The 11,448-nt window shown below is 40.9% G+C and overlaps 1 pseudogene; it reads left to right on the forward strand.

Annotated features, from left to right (window-relative positions):
* LOC106995428 (centriole and centriolar satellite protein OFD1-like) overlaps positions 1–11,100 on the forward strand; it is a 28,272-nt pseudogene extending 17,172 nt beyond the window's left edge.
* The last annotated feature ends 348 nt before the right edge of the window (positions 11,101–11,448 follow it).

The following is an 11,448-nucleotide window of genomic DNA, read 5'->3' on the forward strand; positions in this document are numbered from 1 at the left end:
ACAGAAGGGGAGGCTGATCACCTCCCATGGTGTATCTAGTTATCCGATCCAGGATGCACAATTTGCTCACTAATTCAGATAAAACCTACACCCCAACCTATGAAGAGGAACTTGGAGTGGGAAAGTGTGTGAATGCGTGTGCAAGAGTGGGGTGATGTGTGTGGTGCTGCAGCCCTCTTAGCATAGGTCATACATCCTGAGTGAAATGTGGGACTACTGGCAAACGTTCTCCAGAACTACCACATATGGCTTAGTGAGGCACCCCACAATTTAATGATTGTGGGGGTCTGGATTCAGGGTTTGTACAAACCCACCATTAAAGCTATGCAGCATCTGAAATATTCCTGCAAGGGAGGCAGTCTAATCAGTCTGAAACAAAAGTAAAAGAATAAGTGTATAGAGCCATAACTGGGAGGAAATGGGAGGGAAGTTGACAAAACACACCCCATTATAATGTATGTTAAAAATTTTAAGAAAGGTTATACTGGGAATTGTAGGATCAAGTTGACTCCCCAGAGGTAAAAGACTTTGTGAAATAGATGGGCCCTGTTTTAGTGTCAGGTGGCCAGTTGAAAGAAAAATAGATAGGGAGACAATTGACCATGTACATCGAGTGGTGACCGGGGTTGGAGGACAGCCAGGACATCCAGACCAATTTTCTTACATTGACTCATGACTAAATATCATCCAACCTTGACCATCATGGCTACAGTCCTTCCTGATGGTTTATTGCCAAACACTTGTGGCTCAAGCGGAGCCTAAAATAAAAGAGGAATCAGCTTCACCAGCAGCTATGGGGGGAAAGGGAAAGCCACAAGAAGGGAAAGAAAAACTGGCTTAACAGAAACCACCAGAGGAGACAGAAATCCTTCCTCCCTATACCCAAATCTTCCCGCTGTTCCAAGACCAATGGCCCATGAGGAGTAAAGCCAGATAATGACACATCTTTGGTTTCACCCCAAAGGGAAAAATGAGAGCCCTGCCCCAGGAAGTCAAGGAAGAGTGTTGGAAAAATCAAGTGATCTGCCTCTGGTCTGGCCATGCCCTGCTTTTGCAGATACCTCTCAAGGAGACTTGGGGACCCCCTACTATAATGAACATGGCCATATTCAAGGGGGGCAATGGACCTTTGCCTACCAGCCTATTTCAATTACTGAGCCCCTAAACTTGAAACACCGTATTCTGTCACACATGGAGAAACACCAGGCCCTCGTAGATCTGGTGCAGTCCAGTATCCAGACACATAGTCCGACTTGGCCAAATAGTAAACAGCTTCTCCTGATGCTGTTTAACATCAAAGAGCACTAAAGGATGGCTCAGTCAGCCTTCCACTGGCTAGAATCCAATGTGCCAGAAGGCACATTTCCAGGCATACACTCAGGTCCAGTTCCCAGAAGCAGACTCCCACTGGAACCCATGTGATTTGACCCAATTTCAGCATCTGCAGAAGTAATGAACAGCCCTCCTGCAAAGACTAAAGAAAGGCAGAAAACCAGCAATCAATATAGGTAAAAGCTCAAAAGTGCTTCAAGAAATGGATGAGGGCCCTAGCAAGTTTTATCAGAAACTCTGTGAGGTGTTCTGGCTTTACACACCATTTGATCTTGAGGATACTAAGAATCAGCAGATGGCAAAAGCAACATTTGTAGGGCAAGCCCAGGGAGACTTCAGGTGAAAACTGAAAAAGCTAGATGGTTTTTCAGGCATGAATGCTACCCAGCTTTTACAAGTGGCCACCAAGTTGTATGTAAACCGTGACCAGGAGGCACAAAGGTGGCTGATTGGAGACTCAGGAAGAAGGCCAATTTGCTAGTGGCAGCCCTTATGGAAAGAGAAGTCATCATGGCAAGTGAATGCAGATGCAGAGGCAGTTGTGGAACGACGAAGCAGGGGAGAGACCCAAAAGTCAGTAGAGTCTAGATAGGGATCAATGTGGGCAATGCAAAAAAAAAGGTGACACTGGAAAAATAAGTATTTAGAGGGCAGTAAAATAAATAGCAGAGGACATAAAACTATAAAATGGCCAGCGAAGGACCACCACACCCTGAGGCAGCTAGGTGTCAACTTGATCAGGCTGGTGGGGACTGAAAAATATGCAGATTTTGCAAGACCAGGTTCCATCTCCCAAGGCCCCCAGAAGCCCACGATCACAGTAGAAGTAGAGGAGCAACAGATAGACTTTACGCTTAACACCAGCGCTAAACACAGCCCATAGGGCCACTATCTAAACATGACACAGCTATTATTGGGGCAACAGGGGTCCGAGAAAAGAATCCATTTCACCAGCCAAGGAAGTGTGTCACAGGGGGACAAGAAGTCCAACATGAATACCTCCCAAATTACCCAGTTTCCCTACTTGGAAGAGAATTCCTCCAGAAACTGCAAGCGCAGATTGTTTTGGTCCACATGAGGATATAACTTTAAGCCTAACTCATCCAAAGGTGATGGTGTTAACCCTCATCATTCCACAGGCTGAGGAATAAAGAATATACAAAAAAAGTCACTGGAACTGTCCCATTGGCCAGGGCTGGAGAAACTGATTCGGCTACTTAGTAAAAATTTTGGAGTATGGGCTAAGAATATCCCACTGGGGCTGGCTGTAAATCAGGCACCAGAATTATAGCTAAAACCGGGAACAACTCCAGTTCAAATTCACCAATACACATTTCCCTGTGAAGACAAAAGGGGTATTCACAAACATTTAAAGCGAATCTTAGTTTGGTGCCAGTCACCCTGGAACATTCCACTCCTACCAATACAAAATCCAGGGTCTAGTACATATAAGCCAGTGCAAAACTTACATGACATGAGCCAGGCAACTGCAACCATCCACCCAGTGGTACCGAACCATACACGCTAATAGGACTCATTCTGGCAAGTGCTGCCTAATTTACTTCCCTGACTTAAAGAATAATTTGTTCTCTCTTCACCTGGTATCAATTAGTCATCCCATCTTTGCATTTCAATGGGACAATTCAGTCACAGGCACGGAGGAGAAGCTCACATGAACTAGACTTCAACAAATATTCAAAAACACTCCCGCAATCTTTGGAGACACACTGGCATCAGACCTCAGGCCTACACCCCACCAAAAGACAACTGCTCCTTGCTACAATATATAAACCACCTTCTCCTGGCAGCCCTAACCCCGGGGACTTCTATCAAGGAAGCCAAGACTTCCTCCACCATCTTTATGGAAAACTAGTTATAAGGTAATTCACAAAGAAGGCCCAAATTTGCCAAGAGAACATCATATATCTAGGTTTCATAGTAAGCCAGGGGGAACACTGGCTCAGCAGTGAGCAAAAGCAATATGTTTATGCACTCGCAACCCAAACCACCCAGTGCCAAATAAGAAAATTCTTGGGGAAAGCAGGGTCCTGCCATATCAGGATCCCAAATTTCTTATTAATGGCCAAGCCCTTATAAAAAGGCACAAAGAGCAGAGGAAGGGGACCCCTCCTTGTCGAGGCTCTCCAGGAGAGGCAGGTGTTTAAATGAACCAAGGAAGCCTTAACTCAGGCCCCAGCCATAGAACTGCCAATATAAGTAAGCCTTTCTTTCTATATGTCCAAGAATGAAAGGGATTGGTTATAGTGGTCCTGACTCGAGTCATGAAATCGTGACATCACCTGGTGATGTACATATCCATATAAGTGAACTCCGTGGTGCTAGGGTGGCCTCCTTGTCTTAGGGCACTAGCTGCCACTGCCCTATTGAAACAAGAAGCTAAAAGACTGACTCAAAGACAACAACTGACCATTGGGTTTGTCAGTCAGTTCTAACTTTAATAGATTAGACAGGGTACCATTAGTTATCAAATCTGAGAATGACTCAGTACCGGGCTCTTATGTAAAAATCTCCACAAAATAAACTGGATATTTGTCCTATTGTACCTGAGCAAGTTATAGAGAAATGCCACACTCTGAGACTAATTCAGTAGCCCTTTTATTGCTGCCTACTGAGAGACGGCTAGGGCTCAAAATTCTCTCGTCCCCCAGAAGGTGTTAGATTTCTTTTTATACTGTGGTCTAAATAGGGGAGTGGGGGTATAGCTAAAGCAATTTTTGCAGAAGCAGAACAAGCAAACCAATTAAGAAAGATTAAGTGGTAACAGTTACAGAAAAGGAAACAGTTCCAGGCACAGGGGTTCAAATTATCACAAAGAGATAATGCAGAGGCTTGGGTACCATCCCCCGAGTGCATCCCCAGAAACTGCTGATTCAGCTGGTCTCAATATCTTATCAGTAAGTGCATTCCTGGATGAGCTTGGAGTTACCTTGCACTAGATATGTATGGACGTGGGTGGATAAGGGGGCTGCAAGTGAAGAAACAAAAATGAAGTCTGCCTGGCTATCTCAGCTAAGAGAGACAAACAAGTTAAAAGAAGGTAAGGTATCAGAGTCCTAAGAGGGCTTCCACCAGCCATCCCAAATCATAGCTCAAATTACACATGACCTTTGAGAAGTAGGGAAATTTTCTTTAAGAAGGCAAATGCAGGTCTTAAAGACAGCCATGCAAGAGGTACATGAATGGGTATGGAAAAGGTTGCCCATAAACCTAACAAACCCAGCACACCACTTTAGACCCAGGGACTCTGTGTATGTCAGAAATAAAATCCAACCACTCTAGGACGCATATGGGATGGGCCCCATACTGTAACATTGTCCACCTCCACTTCTGCTAAAGTTGCAGAAATTCTGTGTTGGATCCACCAAAGGTGACTAAAACTGGCAGCTCAAGACACGTGGACCGGCCAACATGACCCAGACCATCTGAGCCAAATAATCCTAAAACAGGGCCAAGTTGCCATGAGAAACGATGACAGCCCTGCTCTGGTCACTCAAAAAGCTGACCAGTCTATGATTAGCTAAAATTTGAGGAGTCAATAGCCCCACACAGTCTGTGACCCAGGAAATGACCAGTGTTATGAATATTATAGCCCCAGATTACTACCTGGGACCTCTTTTAAAATTCATGTGTCAAAACAAGGAAACCTGCTACAACAAACCAAGGTCTCACCCTCCCACGGGGGAGTTATCTCCTTATCCTTTAATATGTGCCAGTTAACATTCATGGGATCAACCTTTCCTGTAATCTCCAATTCAGAAGAATACTATAATAGTTGCCACAAATATATATGTGCACTCCTTGCTTGCTTTGCAGTTTCTCAGAGAACAACTTGATGGAACTGCATAATTCAGTCCTATAACCTACAACCCCTGGGGCTAGTCATGTTACCAAAATACCAGCAAAAACAAACCGTGAGACAAGCACTTGCAATCTTGTAAATCTCACCACCTTAAAACTGGATCTGCCCATATGGACTACAGGTTTAAAGGCTCCACTAGGAAAACAAGTTAGTGGGCAGAAAACAGACTAAAAAGTCTATTTATATATTATCAAGAAAGCTCATACCCATTCCATCCAAAAACTCTGAGTTTTTAAATCATTCTGTAAAAATATCAACCAGAAACTCTTTGGGCCATCTCCCTTAACCAGAATCCTCTTTGCTCAACTGGCTGAAAGCATAGCAGCAGCCTACATATCTCCTCATTCAATGTCTGTTGGGGACAAACATGGGGCACAAATGGCCATGGGAGGCAAGAAAGCTAATGCCCCAAGATAACTTGACTCTTACTGTCTCTTCACTTGAACCTGTGTTCACAAGCTAGAGCACCTGGTTCTTAAAGATCTCCATTATAAAAAAATTCTGCATTGCTCAGTGGGGAAAAACCTTTACACACCCAGTAAGAAAGTCAACTTGCCTAGAACAACAATTTTACAATAAAACACTAGGAAAAACTATGTGTTGGGGTGAAAATAATGGCCCAGTCACCTAGGTGGAAAATGGAATTTGGGGATAATGCACTCCTATTTACATGCTCTACCACATCGTAAGGTTACAGGCAGTGCCAAAAATAATTACTAATAATACTGCAAATGCCCTACATCTGCTGGCCCAAGAAGTCACAAAAATGAAGAATGCTACTCCTTAAAATAGCCTGGTTTTAAAAACTACCTCCTAGTCCAGGAAGGAGAGTAAGCAGAGAATTCAATGTAACTGCTACTTAGAAACTAATACCAACTGAAAGGTCATCAGAATGTAACTGCCAAAATACCAAAATTGGCCCATGTTAAAGCCCATACATGGAAAGCGTATGTATGGGAAGCGTTTCTCTTAGGGGACTGGTTTTCATCCCATGAGGAAAGTAAGACTTTAGTAAAAATAGTTCTAGCCATACCAGCACTTTGCCTTGTTCTCCCTTGTTTCTTACCCTTCTTGAAAAAAAGATTCAAGCTGCCATAGAGGCTCTTGTGAACAAACACACGACCACTCAACTAATGGTTCTAACTAAATATCAACCCCTGCCAAATATGGAACTATCCCCCGCTTGAAGAATTAAATTGAGATGACACTCTCTGGTAAATCTCATTTATAAAAACCATCGAAGGTGGCAAAGAAGCAGAGAATGTTAAAAAAGAAAAAAAAGGTGAGCTGACTCAATCCAAAACCCAGCAATAAGTCAGACCCTGATGGGACTCTGATGGCATGAGCAGCACAGCCAGGGATTGTAAATAATGGTTTCTAGAAGCAGGAATGAGAAAAACAAGTTCTTCTTATCAGTTTCACCTTTTAGAACTCTCGCCCCATACTATTATTCTTTATTCTGCTCTCACAGATATTTTTATAACTACATCTGGAAGTTCACAAAAATTTTTTAAGTTCCTGTTTTCCAATCCATGTATTATTGCAAAGATCAGGAGACATACTGAGTTACAACACCTGTCACTTTTTAAAAAACTGCGTTTTTTCTGATTCTGTAAGCTTGTTTGCCCATCCTGCAGATTTCATGCCACTAGTTGGCCAATACTCTTCAGTAGCATGTATAAAATTCAAATCTTGTGTTGGTTCAGTGCTCAGCCTTTAAATATTATTCCACTAAGTCAAGGCACACCCCATAAACTCCTCTGTTCCACCCATTGGTCTCTCCAATCCCTTTATTCCCACAAAAGTGGGAGCTTTGTCTTTTGTTCTAGGGATGAACAAACAGTCAGACCTTTTTCTTTTGGGACCATAGTGTTTAATCCTCAAACATGAAATAAATTTTCTCAAGTAAGGCCCCGTCTTGGTCCCTCCCAGACATTGGAAATACATCATCTTAAAAACATTTCCAAAACATCTGGTTAGCAGTTTCTTGGTTATACTCATGGCCTTCAGGAACATACACAATTACTTAGAGGCAAGGAATTTTGGGAAGTTTGATTTTGCTAAATCCAGAGTAAATGTGCTTTGGAAAGCAGTCTGTAAAACACAATCTAGAGCCTGGGCAGTTTCCTTCTGGCTGATCATACAACAGTGAATTAAACGAAGTTCGTATCATTCTGAAATTCTAGTCACTGAGGCAGATGGTCAGCAAGCCATTACCCAGGACAGCAGCAGGGAAGGGCTGAAGCAGATGAGTAGCGGTCATGGCCACAAGAGGGAGTTTATGACAGGCGGCCATTTGTCACACACCTGGGAAAGGGAGTAAAAATTATATAATAAGATAAGAGAATTCAACTGAATAACTTGGTGTTCTGCCTCTGAGAAGGAATGTAGATTATAATATTGACTTTAAAAATTATTGACCAGGTGCAGCCGCTCATGTCTGCAATCCCAGCAACTTGGGAGGCTGTGATGTGTGGATCACAATGTCAGTAGATCAAGACCATCCTGGCTAATATGGTGAAAACATTTCTACTAAAAATACCAAAATTAGCCAGGTGTGGTGACATGTGCCTCTAGTGACAGCTATTTGGGCAGGAGAGTTGAGGCAGGAGAATCATTTGAACCTGGGAGGCAGAGGTTGCATTGAGCTGACTGCTTGACTGCACTCCAGCCTGGGCAACAGAGTGACATTCCATCTCAACAACAACAACAACAACAATAATAATATTAAATTATTAAGCAACATATGAGTAAAATTGGTGTTATTGAGAAATTTTTATATTCATCATTTCACTTTTTCATCTGGGCTCAAAGGAAATTGAAACAGCTGAAATTTTCTGCCTCTGATATAAAGTGCCTAATGGACAACTTCATTTCATTCTGTTGTGCCCTAAGAGGTTTCAGTGTTCCACCATGAAGGTACTAAATATACACCAGAGCAGAGAAGTAGTTTTTCTTCCTCTTTCTTTCATAATAAAGAGGTACTTAAACAAAATTGCTATATTGAAATTACTATTCCATATAAGAAAGCAATCTCATTTACCAGTAACTTTTTTTCTTCTTCTTCTCGTACAGATGAAATTTCATTTCTCCCTTCAGAAATGCTCAACTGTCTCTTCAGATATTTTAATTTCTTGAGAAGGATTGAGAAGAGATGGCGGTTGGAGATAGAGAGAAAACTGTGTTGATTTTCTCCTATTTTTGGAACTAAGTCCCTGATGATAACTTTAGAACACGACACCAAAGCTTCAGAGTCCTCTGGTGAACCTATAAAATTTTCTGCTTATTTGCATTGCTAACTTATAAAACAAACAAACAAACAAAAACAGGTTATGGCTGAGAACTGGAAGAGAAAGGTCAGCATAATTGTCTCTGAGAATCAGGTCTATTTAAACATTTGAGATATAGGGACAGATGCCAAAATACAGAGGCAACAGACAACTTGTTGAAATATGAGCCTTGCCTTGAACAAAATATAAGCAGGAGAAACAAGTATGTGTATGTTTTCAAGAAACAGGTACAAAACATTGTTCAAGTAAGGTGCTGGAGTGGTTACTTTTCACGTCAGAAATAAGGAGGAGATGGAATTTTGGTTGGGTTTCCAACAGCATATCAGCCTTTTTGATGGAATGGGAGTGCCACAGACTGAGGAGACAGTGAAGGCAAATGTCAAACAAGGAAGATACAGATGCAGCTAGACCCCAGCAAGTGGGTTGGTACGGGTGGAACATTTGTAGTACAATGTTGGTGGTGTTAAAGGAAATCAGTCTGGAAAGAAAAAGGCAAATTATCGGAGCCCAGAATACCATGGCAGTGGACTCTACCAGAGCAGAGACACTACACATGAGATACACATTTTCCACTCAGGGAATGCTTGGTGCAGATGACGAACGGTTTCTGGAAGGCAGAGTCTGTACTCACGGAGAGCCTTGACAGGGTTTTTCAGTATTCCAGGAGATGGTGAGGAAGACCTCTCTTGCAGCCACAGGGCAGGGAGTTCAAATGTGCCAGTGCTGGTTACTGGGTGGGTGGAAGATAGAGCGTAATCGAAGAACTGGAATGATCATGCCTGGGTTGAAGTTGCTGCTGTGGAGTTTCTACATGTGTATGGAAATAAACTATCAGAAATGTGGATGTGAGGCTAGGTGTAGAGATCAGTAGAGTAAAAGATATGGAAAGGATCCACATCTGAGTATTCTCTAAAACCCTAGGAAGTGCTGCCATCAATTTGCAGAACTCTGTTTCCAAACAAAACACAACAAAAAACAAAGAAACAAAAAAAGAAAAACAAAAACAAATAAACAAGAAACAGTGCCTAAATAAGAGGCTGTCAACGTCAGTTAGCTGGCAGTAGAAGAACCCAAGGGCAGAGGTGGCTGCCAGTCCAAATTTGCTTCTAGGGGCTTACACTGCCTCCCTCCTTCCTCTGGTTCTCTGCTTCCCTTCTGTGCTCTGAGTCTGGTCTAGCAGACAAATTTCTCTGTCCAATTAACACACCTGCTAAGCCTTGCTTGAATTACAGCACCAGATGCATGCATGTTCCCTAGATTCCTGGTTAATTCAAATCAAAAGCACAGGACACTTGAGGGAAATTAATCACTTCCTTCATTGAGGTGACCTATTTGTCTTGCACTGATGATAACAATGACTTCAATTTTAAAAATTATTTATCTGGCGTACATGCTGTAATTGAAGAAATGGTATTCTATAACTGCATTTTTAAACACTTAAAATGTTTTATAAATGTATTTGTGTATTTTCTGCTTTTTTGCCCATCTGTTTTAAAGAGGCTGATTCAGGAATCAGTGAAGATTGAATAAAAATGAATTAGATTTTAAAAAATTAAGAATGCATAATGAAGAAATAAAAGACAAATCTGCTCACAGTGAAAATCCTTTAGAGAAATATATAAAAATTATCCAGTGGAAACAAGACCAGGAGTCAGGAGACAAGTTGCCAATGCCCACGGACAGGGGAATCTGTGGGTAGAAGACACCCAGACCTTCTGTGGTTTATTTTAACTTCTTGGAATGGGAATTGTTATTCTCAATTGAAGACAAGAAGGTAAAAAGCATTAGAAATCCAAAGTTTATTTAAATCACTGAGTCTTTAAAACGTTTCACTCTTTTAAGAAAAATCTATAGCTTTTTGTTTAAGGTAAAATACATAAGAGATTTTGATTTGTCAAAGTTTGTATCAGTTGGGATGGCTCATTTTTTAGGAATAAGAAAGAAAAGATCTATCATCATATAACAAATACACGAGTACTGACATTAATATTTTATGTAAGTCTGAAGTATCCTGGGGTTAAACGCATACCTGATGGTTTATTTTGATGTGCTTGCTAAATTTCATTTTTATAAGTCACCACAATTTTTAGGCTCTTAAATCACATATATGTTACAATAATGGTTCTTAAATCACAGTATTTTATAAAATTAATGCATACCTAATTTCAAAATTCTTCCCTTTCCCTCATGTAATCACAGCTCAAGAAGGATGCTCCAAGAAGTCTCCCTATGGACATGCTTCAATCTAGTAACAGAGTCAAAACGCACCTATTTTCCCAACATACTATGTCCCCTAAAGAAACTGTTAATCATTCATTTTGTCAGTCAAGAGAAATGATTATAAATTTGCTGGAAAGAAATTATGGAATCATTAAGAATTGCTGACTATAAAAACAACTGAGTTTTTTAAACTTGTGAAATTGATCTTAGTATAACTTGTATGCTAAGGCAGAAACTCCCCAGGGAAGAAATTGAGAACATTATGAAGATACCAAATAAACCTTGAACACATTTTTAATTTTTTAATACTATATCTGTGGTCTTTCCCTTAATAATTCCACAGGTTTTTCTCATGAAGAATCAGATGACTCTTGGTAACCACATTTACTGCCCAGCTTCTAACTTACCTGTGATAAGAAGTTACATAACATTAGCTCCTCTGTAAATGTTTCTCTGTCATAAGATAAAACTCTCAATAAAAATGTGTGCAATCCAATGTGATTTTTTCCATAATTTTATTTCGTACTATAGTGTATGAACCAAGAATAATCTAGCCATGTTAGACACCTCCTCTAATCACAGAATTTAATAATCATTACAGTAAAAAGAGATTTTTTTAACCTTATTATTTTTTCCTAAATTTTTAAATGAGTATAACCTGTCATATTGTTCAACTGAAGGCCTACTATTTGAAGGTTAAGCTATTTTCTTTCCTCTCCTGTGAAA

This window comes from Macaca mulatta, chromosome Y, assembly GCF_049350105.2.
Source record: "Macaca mulatta isolate MMU2019108-1 chromosome Y, T2T-MMU8v2.0, whole genome shotgun sequence".
In the NCBI taxonomy this organism is placed as follows: Eukaryota; Metazoa; Chordata; class Mammalia; order Primates; family Cercopithecidae; genus Macaca; species Macaca mulatta.